The sequence below is a fragment of the Vombatus ursinus genome, unplaced genomic scaffold (assembly GCF_900497805.2).
Source record: "Vombatus ursinus unplaced genomic scaffold, bare-nosed wombat genome assembly UNPS02009573.1, whole genome shotgun sequence".
NCBI classification, from domain to species: Eukaryota; Metazoa; Chordata; class Mammalia; order Diprotodontia; family Vombatidae; genus Vombatus; species Vombatus ursinus.
The window spans coordinates 4,469,546-4,496,656 of NW_020949351.1; positions in this window are offsets into that span (position 1 = coordinate 4,469,546).

The following is a 27,111-nucleotide window of genomic DNA, read 5'->3' on the forward strand; positions in this document are numbered from 1 at the left end:
AAGGTACAAAAAATGTTTAAATAAGCAAAGTATCTTTGAACTATCTGTTCCATCATTACTCTGTGTTCATGACAGAACAGGTTCTCTCTATTCTATTTAACTACCATTATTATTGACATCAGTATCATCTGGTGTGGAAAAGAGAATCAGTAAGCCCATTTAGTGTGAAGGAAAGTGTAAAGGACCTTTAGAGCATGCTTAAATCATGTAAAATGGAGGTACCCCCAAGGGAGCTTGCTTAGGTTTCTTCAGTTCTCCCCAAAATGAAGGCTTCCTTCATTTCCTTTCATGTAGATGAAGTTAGCCTTCAGTGATTTACTGTTTAATGGGAACAGGCTACAAAACTGGCAAGACAGTCATTCTCATTCTGCTCAAGGAGGCTCACTATGCCTCCTTCCTGCTGTGTCCAGAGGGTGAAGATACAGTTTTCCTTTGGTGCAGTCACCATGAACTGACCTTATGAGAGATTAAGGACTTCTTTCCCCTGCTCTCCTTTTTACCCCAGTTCTGAGAAATGGGTTTTAGGGTGTTTATTTCTGTTTGTGTTATTTGTCCTTCTCAATTTCTAGATGCAGACAATAATCTTTACCCCGTGGTGACGTTAGAGCCAGGTTTGCTTGCAGAATGCTGAGGCAAGGAAGCCTAGAGAAAACAGGGTGGTTGGGACTTGAATACAAGTGAGGGGGCTTTGGAATTGAAATTGGGACTATGCTCTAAACTCTGGCTCTAATCCACTTCTCTTCCCCAGAGACAGAGATGGTGAAAGATGGAAAGGGATTATGTCTTCTACCTGTTGGGGAAAGAAATTTGTATATTTGTGTTTATACCTTTTGAAGTATAAATGTTTCTTTGTAAAAGCTAATCCAACTATTACTGGTTAAATGCAACTGTAATTCAGGTTCCTCACACTCTAAAGCTTGAAAGAACACTATCAGTGAGGGTAAAGCCATTTGTAGAGATCCTTTACACTCCAAAACCCATTAAGGGTACCAGAGAATTTTGGAAGAGGAGCAAAATATCACGTATCTTGCCTTCCAGTCAGTGAGGGCAAGGGTAGACAAGGACAAACCACAACCTGTAAATAATCGGAGCTGCCCTATAGGGACCCAGCTGGACAGTTCCAGTTAGGCAACTCAGCTCCTTCTCGTATCTCCTCCCTACTCTTCCCCTCCCCTCCCCTCTCCTTTTTCCTCTCCTCTCTTCCTGAAGGTGTTCTGCCCAAAGGAAAGTAAATTTTGATGGCTGAAACCTACCTAGTTAACTAGCTAGATTTCTTTCTCAAAGACCCAAGCCTTAAACCCAATTCACTTTAGATCTCCTTGATTGGACAACAATAGGTCCCTGCCCTGCCCAAGTACCACTTAATGGTTGTTTTTGGGGCCCTCTGGGCTCAGAATGAATGTAAATAGTAACTGTTTCTCTTTTGCCCAGCAACCCTGAGTGTCTTCCGTTTCCAGTCTGATTTTTTTTTTTTTACATTAAAGGGGCCATCCCTTGACTCACTTCTTAAAGAGGCCTAATCACTGAATGCACATCGCTGTAACCTCACTCAGAGTGAAAACCTGAAAAGACCTTAGCTTAAAAAGGCTAAGGTCTCCTACTGCATTCTGGGCCATCTCCAGTCATCCTGATCTACATCTGGCCACTGGACCCAGATGGCTCTGGAGAAGAAAGTGAGGCTGGTGATTTTGCACAGCCCTCCCTTACTCAAATAAAAGTCAACTACAAGTCATGTGATCATTTCCCTGATGTCATGGTCCTCTTTGAGGACAAACCACAAAACCATAACCATAGACAGTTTCATGAAAGAAAAACTTTAAGTGACTTCTGTAACATTAGGATAGCACTCCCCCTCACCCCACAAAGAAACAGCAACCAAAACCCACTGAGTTTGATACTTGGTGATTTGTTTCATAGCAGTAGCAGAAAGTAGCACTTCCAATTTTTTTTCTATATTGTGTTCATTAACCTTCAATGAAACCCAAATGCAAAAGCTGCTGCCAAGTATACTTTATTGACAAATAAGAACTTGAATGATTTTACATATTCTATTGCCCATGAGGCTTGAAATCATGAGCATTCTTTTAAATTAAAAAATACAGCATATAGTGCCTAATTTGACAGATACAACACTGACTAATTTAGCACAAACCTATTTGAGGTACCTGATTTGAGTATTGTTGAACTATGTAGGTAAATGTCTACATTCTAACAATTTGCTGGGTCCCATATATCATATTTTTACTAGCTGTGTGACCCTGGCCAAGTCATTTAATTGCTTAGTATTTTAGTTTTCCTATCTGCAAAATGAGAGAGCTGGATTTGATGGTCCCTAAAATTCTTTTCAGTTCAAAATCTAGTATTCTAGGATGTTATACTCTAAAGATTATGCAGTAAAACTGCATGCACGGCATGTGTGTGTGGGGGGGAAGAGATTAAAGAGAATGCTAACCTAAATTGACAGAAATTGATTATAAAGTTTTTTCTATAGAAAAATTATAGAATTTTCTAAATTAATAAATATTTTCTCATTTTCAAGGATATAATTTAGTAGTCCAATTGATCTATAGTCCTAATCCAAAGTTTTCTAAACCTTTAAACCATGTAATATGAATAGAAGTAGATCAAGGAAAATTAACATGCAGTATTAGAAAGGCCAATCTATGTATTTTCTGCTGTCACTACTTCTGCTTTTTCCTGACAATTCATGCATCAGATATAGTTTACCTCCATTTCTGTAAACTCTTTGGAAATGTCTCTTATATCATTCTTACCATTCAAAATGTAGCAATATAGCCTAGATGAATTAGAAATTCAGCATTTTTTACATGAATAGATCAAAAAAAGGTATCAATAATCAGAGGTTAACTTGAAGTATCTAGAAGAGTCCCAGACTAAAGATGTCTTCATCATGTTCTGGGCTGTATTGTTGACTTATCTCCACAGGATTTTCTCTATCATGTCACAAACCTTAAGGATTGTAAAAATGTCAAATACTATTATTTTCTTGCAAAAATATCTTGAAATTATTAGGTCCTAAAAGTTACTAATTATTCAGATAATTTCTGAAAAAAATGAAATCATTTTTCACTAATACCAGATATATTCAACCCTGATGATGACTACTAAAGAAGCAGAAATGGGGATGTCAGATTTATTAGATACAATTGTCTTACTCAATATGTGTTCTAGAAGAGATCAGGTAACCCTTTGGAGGTTCAGTTTCCTCATCCTGAATCTCTGCCATATTCCCTCACTAAGTTTTTGTGATGATCAAAGAAGATATGTCTATGACAGTTCCATGCAAATATCAAGTATTACTATTTCCATTTGAGGAAAGGATAATTTCTAGACACTAGTAACAGTAACATTTTCATAAAATACCTTGAAATCTTTGCCATGTATGATTGTGTTCAGGGAACATGGAATCATAGACACTTTAGAAACACTTAATATAATCTATAGGTGAATAAGAAGCCCATGGATAAAATTCCCCCAAAAGTCATGCAATGTTTGTTTGGAGAACTCCCATGGAGGGGAATCCATTATCTCCCTAAGCACAACCTTGCTATGACACTTTGGGGGTACTCTTAATTGAAAGTAAGTTTATCCTCAAGCTGAGTAGGAATCTATGACTTCCACCCATTATTCCTAGTTCTGTCCTCAAGGGCAAGCAAAATAAACACAATTTCTCTTTCACAAGACAAACTTCAAAGGTTAAACACAGTTATGTCATTCATAAGGCTTCTATTCCAAGCTTAAACATCGAGTCCCTTCACTCTCCTAGTTGCCGTCAACCGTACACTCTCAAAATGTCTTTCCTAAAATGTGACATACAATATTTCAGATGATGTTTAACCATAACAAAGCATGGCAGATTTATCACCTCCCATGTTAACTTTAAATGTTATGGAATTTTGTAAGTAATCAAAGTCAAGTTCGCTATCCAGTAGTGTACACATTTTATTTACTCCCTCTTCCTAGAAAAAATAGTGTAAGTAAAGTGGATTTTGGTATTATTTTTTAGATAACAATTCCCTGGATCCATGGCCAAAACAGTCTACTGGTTCTCAAGATTATAGATAATAGTTCCCAGAGTCATAGTTATAAATAGTTTCTTCCATGACTGTGCAGTGAGATATAAGTATGACGTAATGTAATATTTACTATGCTTGCACTGTGCTAAGTTATGATGGCATTGCTAAATTTAACTTGTGAGCTTATTGTTGGCAAATTACCTTCTTTCTGTGCTTCTCTATAAATCAAGAGACCACTGGTCAGTGAGTAGGGATTTATGGGATTTGGAGAATGCATAGAGAAATGCATGTGTGTTTGCCCCAACTGGCCCCCATTGAGGCTTGGGGGTGGGGGGAGTGCACTGGCTAGAATGTTGTGTGTGCCTTGATTGGTCACTATAAAGGCTTAGGGGAACCTGTAGAAGTTGTGCTCCTATATTCTCTCCCACCCCTGAGAAGAGGGTGATTGGGGATCCTGTAGCAGTTGGTACTTCCATTATCAAGAACCCATTGAGATAGAATAGTAAGAATACACTATTATTTAACCCTTCTGAAGCTGTCTTCCTGTCCTTCTGATTGCCTAGATCAAGAGTGAACCTGCTAGAGGCTGGAGCCCAAAACCTCCAGTACTGGCTCCTGCCCAATAGTTGGTGAGTCAGTGTTTCTTGTGTAACAAATAGACATTGGTATACTGAAGAATCATACAACCTCACTCCTATTTTTTGCAATTTTTCAAAGATCTTTGAGAGTGATTAAGTAATTTATAGCTACCTGTACTTTAAGTATTTTGGGAAATAGTTGGTCATGTCTAGTGACTTGAACTTATCAAAAGCAGATAGGTCATCTTTTATTATCTCCCTACTTTCATATAACAGTTCCTCAGCTGCAGATAATTTATTTCCTCTATCTATCCTCAATGGCATGAACTTGAAGAAGTTCACCATCCCAGTGGCTTTCCTTTGGAGGATTTCTTTCTCAACAAAATTCCTGATTTAGATAAATAGATAGATAGATAGATGGATAGATAGATGTAAACATATATGTATGTATGCTACAATTTCTCATTTTTATTTATGAAAAATATGTAATTATTCTACATTGCTATACTTTAATTTTTTAATGTCAAAATCTTTAAAATAGGCTTAACCCTTTTAAGAAACAGTTTAACCTGAGTCAAACTATAAATGACTTCATCCTAGAGCTTACTAAATAAACCATTTGGAAAGGGTTCTTTCTGAACTCAATCAAAAACCTTGATTTCTAGCCCTAGCTCTATTACAAACTAGCTTTGTTACTTCAGATAAGTTCTATAACATCTCTTGGTCTTAGTATCCTCAACTGTAAAATGAGGGGCTAGACTGAATGATTCTATAGCTATTAAATACTAGGACGCTATGCTTTTTTAAATTTTATTTTATCCTGAACTTAAATAAAACAAGCATTTAAATAGCATAATAGAATAAAAAAAGAAGATGATTGTACATAAAACAACAATTAAGCTTTACTTATCAGTGAAGGAAGAGGAAAGGGCAGAAAGAGCTACCAGAGCTGTATGACTGCCAACAGTAATTCTGTTACTTTGGGAAGATGGGGGACAACCATAATGAAATACAGTGCATTAATAAATGTTCTTTGCTTTTAAAATTTTAAATTATTAAATTTAAAATTTATTATTAAAATTATTATTAAAATTCAGGTGGGGGAGGAAAAAGTCCATATACTTTCCTGTTCTGCTTCAGGTTAAAGAGAAAAGAGAAACAGACTCACACTTTCTGATGACAACCTAGTCTTCTTTACTTCAATATAATTTCAATTACTATACCCAGAGCAACTGAAATTAATAGGACTTTCAGTGTAAATTGATGTTAGATTGAATCATATACAAAAGGGATTCTACAATGTTAAACCAATAGAAGTTAACATTTATATTATATTTTATGAAACTTGTTCCTCTGGGCCATGTGTGGGAAAATTGTACAATTCTTTTAATGATACTAAGTTTCCCACTGAAAGATCCATTTTTTTAAAAATACCTATATTCTTCCAATGATGTTGTATTATTATATGTACCAAAAACTATAGTTTATTAAGACTCAAAGTTGAATGTTATAAATGAGGATTTTAACAAAAGCAGTGTAAATAATGTCGTCAGAGAAAAATAGAGCTAAAAAAAGACATAGGACAATCATATTGCAAGAGCAAAAGATATGAATGGACAACTTATGTACTCAATTGGTATCCATATAATGTAAAGAGAACTGGAGAAATAACCAGATGGACACATTGGATGGACTCCCCATGGTGAATTTATCCTCAAGCATGGAGAACAGCATTGGAAGAAATCACAGAATTTTTAAAAGTATTGAATACATTGTTTTCAATGTTTTTTTTTAAGTGTACCAGTTTTCTCAAACCCAAATAATTATATAGAGAAGCTCAAATTGCAAAGATGGCTCTAAGTTCAACTAGAGTAAGAAATGCTAAAATAGTTCCCTAAGCAAAACCAGAGAATCAAATAAATATTTTCTCCATCACCCAGGTAGACACCAGGCCTCTACCTGTCATACAATATCAATCTGTTGATAGAAATCATGTGTCACATACTAAGGTCTTTTAAGAAAGCTACCAAGGTGATAAACCATGATAATAAATCAGCCAAATGATCCCTCTTAAGCATCAAATGGAAGAAAATCTTCTCACTATCAATCATCATGATCAAGCATACAGGCAAATAGCAGTAGCCTTGGTACTGATCACATGGCCAGTGTAGCTCAAGGACTCAAACTGCTTTTAAATGCACTCTATGGGGGAAAATGACACATTTTTCATATTTATGGTGGTCTGTCAAAAAGGGTATATAAAATCACATGCATAACCACCTACACATATGCATCTTTACAAACAAACACGCACTAATAATTTTAGAGTTACGAGGGACCTCAGGAGGCATTTAAACAAATTTATTCTCAAAAACATAGTATCCATTTTATAATAAGGAATGTCCAACCTCTGCCTGAAGGCCTCCATTGAGGGGAAACCACAATCTTCCCAAATAGCTCATTTCTCTTAGGAATAAATAAAATTAATAGAAAGTGTTTCAACACCAATCATGAATTATTTGTCTCTTCTCAACTAATTTACATTCATTAATCTTCATTCTGTTCTCTCTCTCTCTCTCTCTCTCACACACACACACACATGCACACACACACACACACACACACACACACACACACTCTCACATACCCCATACCTCCTGCTTTTGGCGATAGGGAAATATGAACATAAGATCATAAAGGATGGATGATGAGGATGTGGAAAGAAGAGAAAACAAATTTACAAAGAAGCAAGCTGCATCATGGAAATGAGGCAACAATGACAATAAAATATATTCTTTGATAGGTGATAATAGTGACTGACCTTAGCTGCTACACTGATGAAGGGTCAAAGATCAACATTAGGGTTAAATATGTGCATTCAGGTAATTGATTGACTTTATAAGTAATACTACTTTAGACTTTACTGTTGTCTAAAGACTACATGTGCCTGGGTCATACAAGGAGAAGTGTAATTACAGTATAGTTACCATTCTCTTCCCTATTCCTGCCTTGCACAGGTAAGTTCAGTGTTTATTGACTACAGTTTATAATAAGCCTGTACTTATAGTTGTGGAAATGCAATGACACTAAAAAATAACCTTTCACAACAAACTCCTAAATGCTTATAAGACAAAGATGCTATCAAAGGAATGTTGTTCTCAATTCTCCAGACGGATAAGCTTTTTCTTCCTTTGGAAAAAAAAAAGATCAAATTTCATGAAGGTATCTATTTATAGTGAGGATTCAGGGCATTTTTATGTAACAAATGCTATCATTAGTTATATTTTAAAGAAAACTTAGGGATTTCTGTTAACTCATTTGTACCTATGTTTCAACATTGGGATCTTTCAAGAGTTCTACTCTGCCCATTCCTGAAATTTCCAGCTTTTTTGATGCATTATATGACAAATAAACCCACAGAAATGGGTTTGTTTTTCATGATTTTTAAAGAAATTTTGAATGCATTTATTAAAGTAGAATTAAATTCCTTTATTTCAAAGGGACTGCTGAAGCTTTTCCTCCATGTGAAAGTTTTAGACTGAAAACACTCAGTTGTCAAACCAAAGAGTATACTCATTTACTTAAAATTACCCAGAAGACTAATGGCAGAGAAAGTCTCAGATAGGTTCAGTTTAAGCATTTGAGCTTAAGGTCAAAGTCTGAGGACAAATATCATTAGTGACTGATTTTTAATGTAACCTTAGAAGAGTAGGTTATGTTCTAAACTTTCTCCCACTGATCACAGAAAACAATGTTTACAAACCCTTGATTTTCCCAGAGCAGATTGAATCAATTCACTGAATTTAAAAGCTTTCAGAAAGAGATAACAGGTATTATACTAGTTCATAAGTGAGGACAAACAAAGATAGAAATCTGGTGCCATGAGTTCAGCAGCAATTCAAGTTGTATACACTGGGAGCAGAGGCAAGATGGCAGAGAGAAGCCAGAAAGTTGCCTAAGTTTTTCCCAGTTTCTGTCAGAAACAATGGTAAATCAAGCCTCTAAACTGATCTTGGAGTGACAGAACCCACAAAAAGATGGAATGAAACAAATTTTCCAGCTTAAGATAATTTAGGACTTTAGGAAAGATCTGTCTCACTAGGGTAAAGGGGAAGAACAGACCAGCACACAAGTGTCAGGACAAGTCAGTGAGAGGCTCTTAGCTATAGCACAGATCACAACCAAGGCTCCTCAGTCCTGGTTCAGCAGACTAGTGGCACAGTAGGCCAACTGTGAGGCCTCTAACCACATTGCAGAAAGCAAACTGCCATCCCTTGAACCCCAGCACAACATGCATGACTAGGCTTGGCCACCCTAGAACAGTGGGCAAGCTGCCAGCACCTGAGGCCCCAGTGTAGAAAGTCAAGGACCAGGCCCCTGGCCACCAGCACAAGAAACTTGACACAGTGCCCTCTGTGCCCCAGGAGCAGAGCTCAACTTTACCAAAAAAAATAAGCAAAAACAAACGAACAAATGAAAAAAGAATCTTGACCACAGAAAGCTACTATCCTGACAGGGAAGATAAAAACACAAACTCAGACAAGAACAACAATGTCAAAAAGCCTACCTGTGAAGCCACAAGGTGAATATGAATTAGTCTCAAGCTCAAACAAATCCTCTTGGAAGAGTTCAGAAAGGATTTTAAAAATCAAATAAGAGAGGTGGAAGAAAAACTGGGAAAAGAAAAGAGAGTTATGAAGGAGAATTATGAAAAAAAGAGTCAATGGCTTGGAAAACAAAAGACAAAAATTAACTGAAGAGAGCCACTCCTTAAAAAATAACATTGGGCAAATGGGGGGAAAATCCACAGAAGAAAACAACTGATTTAAAAGTAGAATTGGCCAACTGGAAAGGGAGGTACAAAAGCTAATGGAAGAAAACAATTCCTCATATTAGAATAGGGCAAATGGAAACTTATGACTCTATGGCACATTAAGAATCAGTGAAACAAAATCAAAAGAATGAAAAAAAAAGAAAATGTAAAATACTTCATTGGAAAAAGCAGACCTGGAAAATAGATCCAGGAGAGATAATTTAAGAATTACTGGACTATGTCAGAGCCATGATCAAAAAACCAAAACAAAACAAAAAAACCAAAACCAAAACCAAAACCAACCAAACAAACAAACAAATAAACAAAAAACAAAAAGCCAGGGCAGAATCTTTCAAGAAATTATCAAGGAAAACTGCCCTGGTATCCTGGAACCAGAGGGTAAAACAGTCATTGAAAGAATCCACCAAATAGATCTCAAAAGGAAAATTCCAATGAATATTGTAACCAACTTTCAGACTTATCAGGTCAGGGATGAAATATTGTAATCAGCTAAAAATAAACAATTCAAATATCAAGGAGCCACAATCAGGATTATACAGGACTTAGAAACTGCAACATTAAAGTAATAGAGGACTTGGAATATGATATTCCAGAGGGCAAAGGAACTTGATTACAACCAAGAATCAACTATCCAGAAAAATGGAGTATACTTTTTCAGGGGAAAAGATGGGCATTCAGTGAAATAGGGGACTTTCAAACTTTCCTGATAAAAATACCAGAGCTGAATATAAAATTTGATCTTCAAACACAAGACTCAAGAGAGGCATAAAAATGGTATTTGTAACTCTTGAGAACTGTATCTCTGTTATGGCAGTTAGAAGGAGTATACATGGACAGAGGGTGTGGGTATACATTGACTTTGATGTAATGTTATAGAAAACAATTAAGGGGTGAAAAAAAGGATTGTACTGGGGAAGAGGAAAAGGGGAGGAAGAATAGGGTAAATTACACCTTAGGAAGAGGTGCCAAAGACCTGTTACAGTAGAGGGAAAGAAGAGAGGAGGTGAGCATTGTTTGAACCTTACTCTCATTGGATTTGGCTAAAAAAAAAGACTAGCATACACATTCAGTTGGGTATGTATTCCCCTATAGAGAAGTAGGAGGGGAAAGGGGAAAGACAAGAGAAGGAGGGGGTGTTATTGAAAAGAGAGCAGAAAGGAGGGAAGATGTAGGAGGGAAAAAGGGAAAGGAAAGAGGGGCTTCTGTTTGCTTTTTTTGTTTTTTTGTCCTTTGTTCACAAAGAGGATCATGACATCTGGAAGGTGATGCCATGACATACAAGAGAATTGGATTTAAGTGAAGAGGGGCTGTGCAAAGTCACCAACCTCACTTTCACCTCTGGAGCCATCTGGGTCCAGTGGCTAGATACAGATCAAGAAGGGGTCCTACCAAATTTCTTTTATGACACAAATATGATGCTGATTCCTAAACCAAGAAGAGCCAAAAGAAAGAAAATTATAGACCAATTTCCCTAATGAATATAGATGTAAAAATTTTTAAATAAAATATTAGCAAAGGGATTACAATAATTTGTCTCAAGGATAATACACTATGACCAGGTAAGATATATACCAGCAATGCAGGGTGGGCTGGTTTAATATTAGGAAAATTATCAGCATAATTAATTATATCAACAAGAAAACTAACAGAAATCAGATGATTATTTCAATAGATGTGGAAAAAGCATTTGACAAAATACAAAACCCTTTCCTACTAAAAACACAGAGAGCACAGGAATAAATGGAGTCTTCCTTAAAATGACAGCATCTAACAAAAACCATCAGCAAGTATTATATGTAATGAGGATGAGCTAGAGGCATTTCCAATAAGATCAGGTTGAAACAAATATGTCCATTATCACCACTGTTTTTCAATATGGTACTAAGAAATCATTATTTAACAAAAACTACTGGGAAAACTGGAAAAATGTATGGCAGAAACTGGACATAGACCACCATCTTACACTCTATTCCAAGACAAAGTCAAAATGGATACATGATTTAGATAATAAAGACTGATACTATAAACAAACTAGAAGAGCAAAGACTGGTTTACATTTCAGATCTAAAGAGAAGGGAAGAATTTATGACCAAATAAGAGATAGAGAACATTAGGAAATGCAAAATGGATAATTCTGATTACATTAAATTGAAAAGTTTTTGCACAAACAAAACCAAAGCATCCAAGATTAGGAGGGAAGTAGAAAACTGGTAAAGAATTTTTTACAACCAGTGTCTCTGATAAAGGCCTCATTTCTAAACTATATAGAGAATTGAGTCAAATTTATAAGAATATAAGTCAGTCCCCAATTAATAAATGGTCGAAGGACATGAACAGGCAGTTTTCAGAAGAAGAAACTAAAGCTGTCTATAGTCATGTGAAAAAGTGTTCTAAATCACTATTAATTAGAGAAATACAAATCAAAACTACTCTGAGGTACCACATCACATTTATCAGATTGGCTAACATGACAAAACAAGACAGTAATAAATGTTGGAGGAGATGTGGGAAAATTGAAACACTAATACATTGTTGGTGGAGTTGTGAAGTGATCCAACCATTTTGGAGAGTAATTTGGAACTATGCCCAAAGTGCTATAAAATTGTGCATACCCTTTGACCCAGCAATACCACTTCTAGGTCTGTATACCAAAGAGATCATAAAAATGGGGAAAGGACCCACATGTACAAAAATATTTATAGCAACTCTTTCTGTGGTAGCAAAGAATTGGAAATTAAGTGCATGCCCATCAGTTGGGGAATGGCTGAACAAGTTGTGGTATGTGAATGTAATGGAATACTATTGTGCCATAAGAAATGATGCACAAGCAGACTTCAGAAAAACCTGGAAAGACTTGTATGGACTGATGCTGAGTGAAGTGAGAAGAACCAGGAGAATATTTTACACAGTAACAGCCACATTGGGCAATAACTAACTTTGATAGACTTACTTAGCTTCTTGTCAGCAATGCAAAGATCTAAGACATCTGCAAAAGTCTCATGATGGAAAATGCTATTCACATCCAGAGAAAGAACTATGGAGTTTGAATGCAAATCGAAGCATACATAGTTTTTGTTAATACATCTTTTTTTTTCTTCTGATTTGTTTTGTTTCTTCTTTCTTGTGGTTCCTCCTATTGGTTCTAATTCTTCTTTACAACATGATTAATGTGAAAATATGTTTAATAGGAATGTATATGTAGAGCCTATATCAGATTGCACGCTATCTTGGGAAGGGAGGTGAAAAGGGAGGTGGGAGAAAATTTAAAACTCAAAAGTTTATGGAAGTGAATGTTGAGAACTAAAATTAAATTAATTAATCAAAAAAAAGAAATGATGAGCAGGCAGGCTTCAAAAAAAACAAACAAACTGGAAAGACTTATATGAACTGATGCAGAGTGAAATGAGCAGAACCAGGAGAACATTGTGCACAGTAACAGCTACATTGTGTGATAACTGACTTCAATAGAATTGGTTCTTCACAGCAATGCAACAATCTAAGACAACTCCAGAAGACTCATGATGGAAATTGCTATCCATATCCAGAGAAAGAACTATGTAGCCTGAATGTAAATGGAAGCATACTATTTGCTCTCCTTTTCCTTTGTGGTTTTGTTTTAATGCTTCATTCTTGTGGTTCTTCCCATTAGTTCTAATTATTCTTTACATCATGACTAATGGGGAAAATGGTTAATATGAATGTATAAGTAGAGCCTAATCAGATTGCATGCCATCTTGGGTAAGGGGAGAAGAGTGGGGGGGGATTTAAAACTCAAAATCTTATAGAAGTGAATGTTGAAAACTAAAAATAAATAAACAAATAAATTATCAACAAACAAATTTTTAAAAAAACAAACAAAAAAAGAAAATTGTAGACCAACTTCCATAATGAATATTCATGCAAAATTTTTAAATAAAATATTAGCAAATAAATTGCAATTTATCACCTGGATAAACACTATGTCCAGGTGCCACAGCACTCTGTTTCAGACTCAACCAGATTACAATGTAATTGGGAAGTTTTTTAGCAAAACTAATAAAAATAAAATAAAAATAGGTAACATTATATATTGAAACTAAGTCAATATGCAGCCTACAGAGATCCTAATGAAGGGTTTAGTGGTCTTTGTGGGTTTTTTTTTTTGTTTGTTTGGTTTGGTTTGGTTTTTTATGCTACTGTGGTCTCAAACTAAAATAGAAACTGATTTCTGGGAGCCCTGCATATTGACTTAGAAAGCTACAAATTAACATTATTTATGTTGTACTGTATTTTTATTTATTTTGTTAAACATTTCCCAATTACATTTTAATCTAGTTCCTGTTTTAGGAGTTTTGCTGACTGGTTGTGGTCCCTGGGTCATGAGTTTGACATCTCTGCTCTAGACTATTGCTTCACCTTAACATATTTTGCCAACTTTGTCTCCTAAAATTGAGCCCAGGTCAGGAAGCATCCTCTCTCTCTCTCTCTCTCTCTCTCATTCTCTCTCTCTCTCTCATTTTCTCTCTTTCTCTCTCTATCAACACACATACATACACACACACACACACACACACACACACATAAAATCACACATGCACATTGTCTGGCCCATTGAGACAGATGACCACCAATTCACAACAAAGTTTCCCCTTTACCAGAGTTCTATCCTTTGAAAAGGTGAATGCAGGAATTGACAGTATCTACCTTCCATGATGTTCCCACCAGACATGTAGCTTTAAGTGTTTCCTGCATCCTGCATGGAATAAAAAGCTAATTTGGGAGTTGAAAAAGCATTGTACATATATTGCCTTATGTTATCCTTGTGAAGTAAGATGTACAAGTATTACCCATATTTTGCAGATGAGGAAACTGAGGCAGAAAGATGTTCAATGAGTTACTCACAGCTTATAAATGGCAAAATTCATATTAGAAATGATATCTCCTGACTCCAGATACTGTGCTATTACCATTACATCAGACTTTGCACATCCACTGGGTTAAAGTCATCATCAAAGAATAACAACAATGACAAGAAAAATAACAGCATTATTTAGTTAACACATTAAGGATAAGTCATCACCAGCACCTCATGTGAGCATACTCAGGTCTCTTTAATCTTTAATACACAGGAGAACCACAAAAAATAAGAAGAGTTTTTTTTTTAATTCCCAGAACTACACTTGATATAAATTGTCTAGAGTATGTAGTCTTCTCATCTTAGACTTTCCAGAATTGTAACTGGTAAATAAGTTTGGGATCAAATTTCCAGGCCTTATCCAGGAATAATGATAAAATGGAGGAGCAGAGAATATCATAATGTGTTTCACTTTTCCATTATTTTCAATATGTCAGTTGCTTTTTTTTTAAACATCTCTTCCAAGGGTCCTAAGTTGGATGACAATTAGTCCATCTCTCTACTACCACTTAGCACTTAATGGTGAATTTCCCAAAGGATTTTGTCCATTTCCCAACAATCAATCAGGTAATTAAGAATACTACACATTCCCTTCTCAACACTTCAGATTTCCTAACTGGACACTCATATATTTGAATCATTTTCATAACTACTATTGAAGCCTAAAGAGTCCATTTGGAAATCCTGCAATTACATGCAAATGTTTGAACAAATACAAATGTGGTTCTCCTCTTTACTAGCTTTTAAGGTCAAAAACCCTACTGAGCAGGCTTTGAGGCTTGTCATGTTAAAGTTTGCAATATGAATAAAGCATGACCTTTTTTCAAAAGTATGATTTATTAGATGTCAAACATTCATAATAATTTTAATATAAGCTCTTTAATTTCCTTTTCACATGATGGACAAGCCTGGGATGATTCCTAAGAGTGGGAGAAAGAGAACTGGCACAAAAAGTGCTTGAACAAAATGAAAAGTAACTTGCTCAGTCCTAAGAGTATAGATAACTGAGACTTCATTGGGGGAAAAATGAAATTTATTCATGGAAGTTTATTCTATTCTACTTAAAGAGTATTTGGCATTTGTGGGTGGCAGGATTTGATTGGGATGATTTCTATTTTCTAACATTTTCTCTCTTTTCACTGACAACATTTTTCATCTGGGACCAACGTTATAGCCTATCATTAAGATGTCATCACTGCAACTAAACTGGGTTTCTGAAATTGGACATGTTGTAAACACTCTCTTCTATCAATTGGAGTTCACTGAAACTTGCTGGTAATATCAACTCTGAGCGGGAAAGGGATGAATAAGCTTGCAGATTTATCTTCCTTCCCATCTTGGAAGTCAACAGAACCTGTGTTCATGGTATGAATGATATGCAGCTGGAGAATTACAGAGTGCAATAAATTTTGTATGTATAACATCATTGAGCTCTTTCCTATGGAGAGAGTAAAACTTTAAGGGGCACAATTCAGTGGTACAATAGCCTAGTGATGTAGTTAGAGGTTCTGGACTGGGATCTTACTGCAACAGAGAATGAGCTATAAGTCAGGCTGTGCAATGGAAGAGAGTTTATAGAAGCCACTATTAAAGCTATTTCCATGACTTCCATTCCACAGGCTGAATAATGTCAGCTAGAAGATCAGAACACAGCAAGACAGAGCTTATTAAAACAAGGAGCAGCCAGGACAATGGAGAGCTCTCTAGTGCACAAGATCTACTAATGTGAATGTTAGTTGAATGATTAATTAAAATATATAATGAAAGCATACAGCAGTGATACAGATTCAGCAATAGAGAAATGCCTTCCATGCTTTAAAACTCATGTAACACATTCACTTGACCATTAATTTTTCTGTATAATGTCAAATAATAGAATCTATAGTAGATTTTTCAAATCAATACAGTGAAAATTCCATTTTTGCACCAAAAATGGCATCATATAAATAAAAGCAATTGATTAAAATAAATTAACATTCTGCTTCTGTTCTGATTCAGTCATTCCATATGTTAACAGGCTTAGAACATTATCATGACATATAAGGTGTGTATAAATAAGCTGAGAAACAGTAAATCTAAAAGTGACTTCTCTGACTCCAAGGAGACGTGATATTACAGATCAAAGAATGAGGCCTACATCTCTTGACCCCAGTGCTGGGATGTTTAAATCAAGACAAGATAAGCATGAGTTGACTCAGATTCCTTAAGAGTCTGACCTGCTTGTCAATACAAGGGTCACAAAATAGCTCTGATTCTTAAAATCTTGCCCACCTCAATTGGTGTTTAATAAACCTTGTTTTTGACTGAAAGAAGGCTTGAGTTGAATTCCTTCAAGGCAGCACCTGTGTCTTCTACCCTTCAATTTTGGGGTTCCCATAACCCCTAGACCTCAACCTTTTGGATCCCTGACACTGGGAAACTGCCTAATCTCAAGTTCTTCTCCAGCCAAGACTGGAAGATCAGACTAGAGAAGAGAGTTTCACCCTTCCCCACCACCTTCTAATTCACCCTCCCTCACATGGTGAAAGGAAGGCAGAGGCAGCAGCAGCAGCTACAGTGTGGGCTCCACTGGCAATGGCCCTGCCCTAAGCACCCAGGTTCAGCACATCCTGCTCACCACCACACCACCCCTAGCAGCTGTGGGGAGAGAGGAAAGTGATCTCATCAAAGCAGTACAGGGTAAAAAGCCAGTTAGCTTCTGAACTTGGACTTACTTGTCAGATTTGTTTCTTCTACATTTCAGGCCAATTCACCTACAGTTGGTAGCAAACAGTGAGTACTAACCAATGTCCCCCCAATGTCCCCTGGATGCAGCCTGTGATTAGTTCCAGTCAACCTCTTCTGGAATCCCCTCAAGGTAGGAACACCTTTATGCTGCTTGCCAGCTAGGAGCAGTTTCAGAAGCTGAGATTTTCACCCCTTACCCCAAAATACTTTGGGTTCCATTTGTGTGAGGGAGAAAAGAAGGAGATGGAATCTGAACCCCTAAAAAGAAAAGACCATAACTTTGGAATCTGGACTCCAAAAAGGAAAAGCCCCTGGACTTTCCCACTTGGCCCAGGTCCTTGGTATTTGCCTGGGGCATATGGCCCTTCCCAGTTAATCCTTTTAACTGCCCTTTCATTGTGGCCCTCTTTGTCTGTACCTGGCCTCACCCTAGATAACCACTCTGGAATTCCATCTAGGATCTTTCTGTTACCTCCCAGTCCCCCCTCAGACTACTTGGCCACTCTTAGATCACATCCAGATCTTCCCATAGTCTTCTGTATAAAAGGTCCATCTTGCCTCCATTAAAGAGCTCAGTTTCCTTAAGGGTCTGGCCTGGTTGTTAATACAAGAGTCACCAAAAAGCTCGGATTCTTAAAATCTTGCCCACTTCAAATGGTGTTTAATAAACCTTGTCTTTGACTGAAAAAAAAAGATAAGCATGATTTTGTCCAGTAAGTGTTATGTTTTGTTTTTTCTAAAACAACATGGGTAAGAAAGAAGGGAAACTTAGAGAAAGAAGAAGAGGATGAAAGGAAAGAAGAAAGTAATGGACAGGGAAGTATAAAGGGTAAAGAAAAGGAAAGGAGAAAAAAGGGAGAAGAGGACAAATATGATGAGTGAAGATGAAGTGGAGGAAAAAGGAAGGGAAGACAAGGCAAAGGGAAGTGAGGGTTACTTGCTCAAAAAGTTACATAAATTAGTTCAATGGTGATGTTAGCTATAAAAGAAGGCAGGAGGGAAGAAGTGAGGACAGATGAGAATTTCTGCACTATAAGCAATAAAATAAATTAAAATGTTAAAGACCAGAAATTCACACTTGCTGCTTAAAATGCATGACAGAAACCAGAATTCATTTGCTGTGGGAAGAAAATCCTTATTTCATTTTAAATCAGTTGTTGAAAATGAGATCCCAATTAAGCCAAGAAATAGCATATATGAAACCTGTAGCTATCATAAATAAATAGTATATTAACATTTTATATTTGCTTTAGAAAATAGAGTTAATTTCATCTAGAGTTAACATGGCACAAAAATAGAAAAAGGTCATTAGGTGTTTTGAGAATGTGAAAGAAATTGTGGATAGAGCACTGGTCCTGAAGTCAGGAGGACCTGAGTTCAAATCCAGCCTCAGACCAAACACTTGACACTTCCTAACTGTCTGACCCTGAGCAAGTCACTTAACCCAAATTGCCTAAAAAAGAAGTCCAGAGAATGTGAAAGAAATTTCCAGAATATAGGAAGCCATTCACATTTTCAGAGTTTTCATTACAGAGGTTTCTTCAAACAGGGAAATCCATTAATACTATACTTTACTAATTGAAAAGGGAACCATGGAGGGACTGAAAAAGAAGATCTGACCTTCTCTCTCCACCACTCCCTGTGTCAAAGATAAGAAAAAACAAAAACATAAAATTTGCAAAATTATGTTTGGGGCACTTTATCACCTCCATTTTAGAGCTCCTGTCCTACTTAATCTTCTCATTAGTTACTTTGTTTCTCTCTTAGTTCCTTAGAATAGTTTTAAGGAGAAATCTGGCATCAAATTTCCTGCTAGAAAAACTCTGGGTACAGTTAAGTTAGATGATCAGGGTTCAAATCCTACCCCTGATGCCTACTACTTGTGTCACCTTAAGCAAGTCACTCAACCCTTCTGGGCCCCAGTTTCCTAATCTGTAAAAATGAGAAAGTTGGATTGGATGATCTTTGAGGTCCTTTCAATGATCCTTTGATCCATCTAAAATCTGATGACCTCTGAGGTCTTTTTTTTTAATTATTAAAATTTATTGTATTTTCAATTCAGGGAACAAACAAGAATTTCCATAGCATAGCACAATAAAAAAAAAAGATGATTGCACATGCAATTGCAAATCTACCTTGTAAAACTTACTATTTTGCTAATTTGATTTCAGAAAGAGAAAAAGGTAGGAAAGTTAATATTAGAGATAGGAGCAATCCAGCGGAAGGCAGACAAGAGTGGATGAACAGTGAGAGCTCAGCATAAGGGCACTGGGTAAGCTGGAGTGCCAATAACTCAAAGTAACAGTCCCTTATTATACAAGTTATCATCACGTAAATTTCTTTTGTTTTTCTTTTTTTCTTCCCTCCCTCCTCACCCCAGAGGTGGCTACCATTAAACACAAATAGGCGTGTATGTGTCTGTGTCTGTGTGTCTGTGTGAGTCTGTGTCTGTGTAATTTCTATGTACCTGTAATCTGAGGAGCTTAGGTCTTGAATGTAGGCTACTCCTGAAATGCACTTAGTAAAACCAGTGGGTTATTCCACAGTGATCTTGAAATAACAATAATCTATCACTCCTAAAATACTCCTCCTCCTCTGCTCCAGTACTGCTTTTCTTCTAATGGTCTTTAGACATCATTAATGTTCATGATGTCTCTAATGCTCAAATGGTTTTTTTTTCCTGTTGCCCTCAATCATTTCCCTGGGGCAATAATTGAAGGTAAATGACCCCAGCCCCACTGCCAGACTAATTCTACCTGTAAAGTTATTGTATCCTTTGTAACAACAATGGCAATAACATCAAACTTTTCCATAGTGCTTTGAAATTTTCAGAGGATCAGAGGACTTAATAATAAGTTATCACATTTGATATTGTAGTGGAGAACATTAAAATTATTTTCATTTGACTGTTACTTTGAGTTACTGGCACTTCTGCTTACCCAGTGCCTTTCTTACCCAGTGCTTTCACTGTTCATCCACTCTTGTCTGGCTTCCACTGGATTGCTCCTATCTCTAACATTAACCTTCCTACCTTTTTCTCTTTCTCAACTCAAATTTCCCATTCCCAGATTGCTACTGTTACCTAGTAAGACTATATGAGATGATCTAATCAAAGCAACTCAGAAGAAGTAGCCTAATGTCTAATGGGATAAACCCTCTGCAGTTATTTTTTTTCCCTTCCCTCCAAGTTACTTTTTTTTTAAGATTCATTAATTAATTTTTTTTTTAGTTTTCAACATTCACTTCCACAAGATTTTGAGTTCCAAATTTTCTCCCCATCTCGTCCCTCCCCCAACCCCAAGACAGTGTGCATTCTGAATACCCTTTCCCCTAATCTGCCATCATTTCTATATCCTCCCCTCTTCTCTTATGCCCTTCCTCTTCTGTTTTACTGTAGGGCAGGATAGATTTCTATACCCCATTGCCTGTATATCTTATTTCCCAGTTGCATGTGAAAACAATTTTTAACATTTGTTTTTAAAACTTTGAGTTCCAAATTTTCTCCCTTCCTCCCTCTCCAACCACCCTCAATACAGGTTATACTTGTGAAGCTGTGCAAAACACTTCCATAATAGTCATGCTGTGGAAAACTAACTATATTTCCCTTCATCATATCCTGCCCCCATTTATTCTATTATCTCTTTTGACCTTCTTCCTCCTCAGAAATATTTGTTTCTGATTACCCCATCCTCCAATCTGCCCTCTGCTCTATCATCCTCTTGCTCTCTTATCCCCTTCCCCCCTATTTTCCTGTAAGGTACAATAGCTTTCCATACCCAATAGAGTGTGTATGTTATTCCCTCCTTAAGCTAAATCCAATGACAATAAGATTCACTCATTCCCTCTCACCCACTTCCCCTCCACTGTAAAAGCCTTTTCTTGTCTGTTTTATGTGAGATAATTTACCCCATTCTACCTCTCCCTTTCTCCTTCTTCCAGTATAATCAACTCTCACCCCTTAATTTTATTCTCTAGATATCACCCATTCATCTTCAACTCACTCTGTGCCCTCTGTCAATCAATCAATCAATCTATCTGTCTATCCATCTATGTCTATCTATATCTATCTATCTATCTATCTATATATATAATCTGTATCTATATCTATATTCTTTCCAACTACCCTAATACTGACAAAGGTCTCATGAGTTACAAATATCATTTTTCCATGTAGGAATGTAAAGAGTTCAACATTAATAAATCCCTTATAATTTCTCTTTCCTGTTTACCTCTTCATGCTTTTCTTGAGTCTTACTTGAAAGTCACATTTTCTATTCAGCCCTGGCCTTTTCATCAAGAATGCTTGAAATTCCTCTATTTCACTGAATGTCCATTTTCCCCCCCGAAGGATTATACTCAGTTTTTTCTGGGTAGGTGATTCTTGGTTGTAATTCTATCTCCTTTGCCCTGTGGAATATCAAATTCCAAGCCCTCCCATCCCTTAATGTAGAAGTTGCTTAATCCTGTGCTATCCTGATTGGGTTTCCACAATACTTGAATTGTTTCTTTCTGGCTGCTTGCAATATTTGCTCCTTGACCTGGGAACTCTGGAATTTGGTTACAATACTCCTAGGAGTTTTCCTTTGGGGATCTCTTTCAGAAGGTGATTGATGGATTCTTTCTATTTCTATTTTGCCTTCTGGTTCTAGAATATCAGGACAGTTTTCCTTGATAATTTCTTGAAAGATGATGTCTAGGCTCTTTTTTTGATCATGGCTTTCAGATAGTCTAGTAATTTTTAGATTATCTCTCCTGGATCTATTTTCTAGGTCAGTTGTTTTTCCAGTGAGATATTTCATATTGTCTTCTATTTTTTCATTCTTTTGGTTTTGTTTTATAGTGTCTTGATTTCTCATAAAATCACTAGCTTCCAATTCCTCCATTCTAATTTTTAAGGAAATATTTTCTTCAATGAGCTTTGGGACTTCCTTTTCTATTTGGCCAATTCTGCTTTTGAAGGCATTCTTCTCCTCATTGGCTTTTTGGATCACTTTTGCCATTTGGGTTAGCCTATTTTTTTAGGTGTTATTTTCTTCAGTACTTTTTTGGGTCTCCTTTAGCAAGCTGTTGACTATTTTTCAAGATTTTCTTGCATCATTCTCATTTCTCTTCATTCTCATTTTTCCTCTACTTCTTTTACTTGCTTCTCAAAATCCTTTTTGAGATCTTCCATGGCTGAAACTGATTCATATTTTTCTTGAAGGCTTTGGATGTAGGAGTTTTGACTTTGTTGTCTTCTTCTGGTTGTATGTTTTGATCTTCTTTGTTGCCAAAGAAAGATTCTATGGTCTGACTTTTTTTGAGCAATTTGCTCATAATCCCAGCTAATTACTTGAGTTATAAACTCTTTGTTAAGGTAGGAGTCTGCTTCCAGTATGGAGAAGGTACTGTCCCAAGCTTTGGGGGTTTTGTGTAGCTGTTTTCAGAGATACTTTTAGAGAACTATACATTTTCAGTTCTTCCAAGGTGGTAAGATCAAAGGTGAGGTTTTTACTCCTTTCCTGGCCTGTACTCTGGTGTATGAGTGACCACAAGCATTCTTTTCTGCCTTGGAACTGTGAGGAGGATTCCCTCTTCACAACCACTACAAGCTCCACCATGCCAGCACTCTTCCTTACCCCAGGACCACCACCCAGAACTGTTACCTAGATCCAAACATGGGCAAAGCAAAAGAATCCTGCCTCAGTACCAGCAAAAAAATACCTGCAATCCCCCTCTGATCAGCCACTCGATTCCCCCTCAGTCTGTGGGCTGAGCTCAGGAAGCAGTCGCTGTCCCAGGGCTACATCAGGACTGGGGGTGGGACTGAGTTTCTCACCACAGTCACAGACTTTTCCTACTGACCTTCTAAGTTGACTTTGGCGTTCATGGGTTAAGAAGTCTGGAAACTGCCACAGCTGCCTATGATTCAGTCCTCTGAGGGCTCCTCCAGGTTTCCTGAGGCCTGGTTTTTGCCTGCATGCCCATGCTAAACTGCGTTTCTCTCCCAGACTGGCATGATAGACTTTCTAATCAACCATCCAGATTGTCTTGGGCTGGAAATTTGTTTCACTCTGTCTTTTTGTGGGTTTTGCTGCTCTAGAATTTGTTTAGAGCCATTTTTTACAGCTATTTGGAGGGATTTGGGGGAGACCTCAAGCAAGTCACTGCTTTTACTCTGCCATCTTGGCTCTGCACCCCCTGCAGGTATTCTTAACATGAGATCTATAAACTTAAAATAGAGATAGGTAGATAGATAGATAGATAGATAGATAGATGATAGATAGATAAACTGTTTCAATATCACTGGTTTCTTTTGTAATCAGTTAGGGATTTAAAAATATTTTAGTGAGAATGGGTCAAGTCAGTCAATAAGCATTTTTAAGTGCTTACTTTTTACCAAGCATATGCTTGGTAGACAAAGGACAGTTCCTGCTCTCAAGGACCTCGTAGTCTAACTGGGGAAACAATATGAAAATAACTATGCACCAGCAAGTTATATATACAAGTTAAATTGGAGATAATAAACTGAGGAAAGGTACTGGGATTTTGAGGGATCAAGAAAGAATTTTTGTACAAGATAGGCTGTTATCTAGGATTTAAGGGAAGCCAAGGAATCTAGGTTTTTAGGCTTCACCGACTGTCAAAGAGATACATAATATAAAATGTTTAAGACCCCCTGGGAGAAGAATGGTCTTTTTCTCTGCCTCTCTGTCTTTGTCTCTGTGTATGTGTCTCTCTCTGTCCTTCTGTCTCTGTCTCTCCTTCTCCCTCTCTGTTTGTATCTGTGTCTCTGTGTCTGCCTGTCTCTGTCTCTATCTCTATTTGTCTATCTCTCTTTCTGTCTCTCTCTGTCTCTCTCTCTGCCTTTTCTCTGTCTCTGTCTGTCTCTATCTCTCTCTGTCTCTCTTTGTTTCTCTCTGTCTCTATCTCTGTCTCTGTCTCTCTCTGTCTCTCTGTCTCTCTTTCTCTTTCTCTCTCTCTCCCTCTTATCCAAATAGCTTCACATCATAAAGGGTGTAGTAAAGTTAGCTGAGTAAGACTGGCAAAAGGCACAGTGACTAACCTAAAGTCCTACTATGGCATTATGAGTTCCCAGATGACACTACTATTATTGTGATAAGGAGAAGATTCTGTTTTCTGATTACTCACAGAATGCTCCTATTGCACTTTAACACACTTTCCCACTAAGCCTGCCGGGGTCATTCCTACAAATATTCCCAGCAAAATATTATAGAAGTTTTTTGGGGGAAGATAAAAATATATTCAGTGCTCCATTTTTGTCAAATTATAAATCACCTTATATTTATATTATTTATACACAAGGTTACATATTTTGATTTTATTCAGCATGTGCTTGTTACTTTTTTTTTAATTTGGGACTCTGTTTCTCAGAAGACTACGTATTTATCATTACATATTCAAATTTTCAGCCAGTGTTTCCCCTTCATCACTTATACCTGCCATCAAGATTACCTAATATATTACAACTACAGGAAAAACAAGAAACTTTACAGAACCTACTATTATGCCAAGTACAACAATAAATGTTTGTTGATGGTGATGAAATTGGGGGGAGCTGTCTTAGGAAATGAGCCTCTATTTCCCAAAGCAGCAAGCATTTGGTTGGTTCCATGAGCATATTGCTCACTCAGAGAAAAATAAAAAAAAAAGATGCAAATGCTTTCTTGTTCACTGACAATTGCTAGGGAGTCGTGAGGGAGGTGAATTATATGGTTCAGATGTAGAAGTCAACCCCTGACCTCACTTACATGTACTTCACTGAAACTCAGTTTATTCATCTTTAGTCCCAAACAAATAAGAAAAGAAGATTTCTATTTCTTCATCTGAAGTCTCAGTGAAATAGCCCATAGGAGATATATAGCACCACTGTACATGCAAATTTAGGACACATTAGGAATGGATTTCATTTCCAGGTGTCACAATAAGTCACTGGAACAAGAATGTACTAGAGCAAGTGACATTGTTAGACACCCTAAATTCTAATATAGGAGATGACTGTAAGTCTTTCATCACCAGAGTATGAATTGCTTTTCAGTTATAAACTCAACTTTCCAAACTCTAAAGTCCTTATTTTATCAAATTGAATTCCCCCACCTTTGTGAATGAGTCAAAGTACCTTGCCTTTACAATTCATAAAAATAGAAAATGAAAGATTAACAATAATGTAATTTTGGATTGGCCCAATAAAGATTGTAGCACAAAGTTTTTGTAACATAACTGGTTACTAGAGCTGGGGCAGTAAAGGAAACCTGGTAGATGGCTGCCAGTCTTCACGCATGACCCAAATTATGTTGTTTACTATGTATCAGCCCACATTTTTCTCCTACTACAATGCCATTTAGTCAACTTCAATAATAATACACAGAATAATACTAGTGATTTTCAAAGTTAGTACATCTAATTGTAATGTGCTAATGGTTTACCACTTAAACCTTAAAGAAAATATATATCTATATGTAATTTTAGTTAAATATTTATCCTCATGAGGGTTTTTTATAGTCATTCACTCAGGCATAATAACTAGCATCAGAAGTACAGATGAAAGCCTAAGATACCAAACCTGGCACATAACTGAGGGAAAGTTTTATGTGGGGTATTTATGGGTATGCCACAACTCTGGAATGAAGTTACAAAGTTGTAATCATCTAAATGTCATCCATGGCATTGACTATGGTGAGAGCTTTCATGTTAGGCTCAGGTTCAGTCCTAAAGTTACCTGACCTCAAAGAGAGAAGATTTTGTTTTTTTCTCAATATTTTTGGTTCATTTTGCCTTTTGCCTAAGCTTCTGAGGCAACTATCTATAATAAATTATAGGTATGTCTCGCAGCTAACATCTCTCCTAAAAGAAATTAATAAGTCAAGTGAATTAAAGAAAGATCCCTGTTATAAGTGACACAGGCTTACCATTTCCAACTCTCTAGTGTTTATTGAGTGAACACACACAAATGTTTCCTTCCAACATCACAAGACCCTGTAGAGTAGGCGACACAACCAAACAGTATTCCCTCTATCCTTTGACTAGCAAATTCTTTCTTCATAATTTATTGGTCACATTTTTGCCACATTCACATCTGATCCCTCTGTTCCCCTTTGCAGAGTCACCATCTCCTGAGACAGAAACCTTCTCCTTCTGTCATAGGTACTTCTTTCTCTATTTGATTCCTCATCCAGCTCAAACCCTAATCTCTTTTCTCTGTTTTATTCTTCTTTTTCCCCCTCTATAACCCTCATTCCATCTAATCAAGAATATGCACATCCTAGGTCTCTCACCATCTTTCCTGCTTCTTGTCTAAAAGAAACTATATCTGTGGACAGCCTCTTTAATGTTGGTTTCTGTTTCTTTTAGCTTCAGACACACTGGACCAGGAGGAGAAGCCAGCATAATTCTTTCTTGACACTTGGCTTCTCTTTGCTATGATCACTTAGCAATCTTTCTTCCTGGATGGAACGCTTCATCAGGTTATATCATTAGCTCTGGATCTTTTTTCACTATAATCTACTAGCCTCCCGGTCATATTTTCTCATTTTTCAAGGGGTTCAGTGCCACAATCAAAGGCTTCCTATCTACTCAAATCATTTCCATCCTATTTCAATGTATGTATTTGTACCCTTTACATCAAACTGAACTGCCAGTTCATCAGCAACCTAAACTCCTATGACCTCCATTTTTATTCAGCTTCATTCATGAACAGGTAGATTCATAGATTTAGAGCTAGAAAGGACCTTAGAAGTCACTTTATCTACGTTCCCAATTTTATAGTCATGGAAAATGAGTTCCAGAGAGACTCACTTACTCAAGGTGACCCATTTATTGTCAGGACCAGTACTGGAACCATGGTCCAATCACTCCAATTCAGTTCCTCTGAAGCTTCTCTAGTCATCTCACCATAAATTATGACACCATCATGATTTTTAATTCTGAAAATTCACACTCTGATCATCATCTCTTATCCATTTAACTTTACTTTTAGTTATTTATCCTAAGATTATTCCTTATCCTAACCACAACCTCTAATCTCTCTATACTTCCATGATC